Source organism: Acyrthosiphon pisum, unplaced genomic scaffold (assembly GCF_005508785.2).
Source record: "Acyrthosiphon pisum isolate AL4f unplaced genomic scaffold, pea_aphid_22Mar2018_4r6ur Scaffold_20580;HRSCAF=21465, whole genome shotgun sequence".
NCBI classification, from domain to species: Eukaryota; Metazoa; Arthropoda; class Insecta; order Hemiptera; family Aphididae; genus Acyrthosiphon; species Acyrthosiphon pisum.
In genome coordinates this window covers 4,306-4,576 of record NW_021769955.1, presented here as the reverse complement: position 1 = coordinate 4,576, position 271 = coordinate 4,306, and positions in this window count along the sequence as shown.

Sequence of the window (271 nt, the reverse complement as noted above, 5' to 3'; positions counted from 1 at the left end):
ATGCAACCAGAACGCGGCGAGTCGGCCCGGAAAAATGTCAGGAGCTCACGAAAGGCCGGCCGCAACTATTGAAATACGCGGTACGCGGCCGGACGAGTTTGCGAATTTTTTCAAAATACTTACAAGTCCGTCGCCACTTTTTAAGTGATATGAAAATTTTCGTAATGAAGTACAGAATTTGAATATGCAACCAGAACGCGGCGAGTCGGCCCGGAAAAATGTCAGGAGCTCACGAAAGGCAGGCCGCAACTATTGAAATACGCGGTACGCG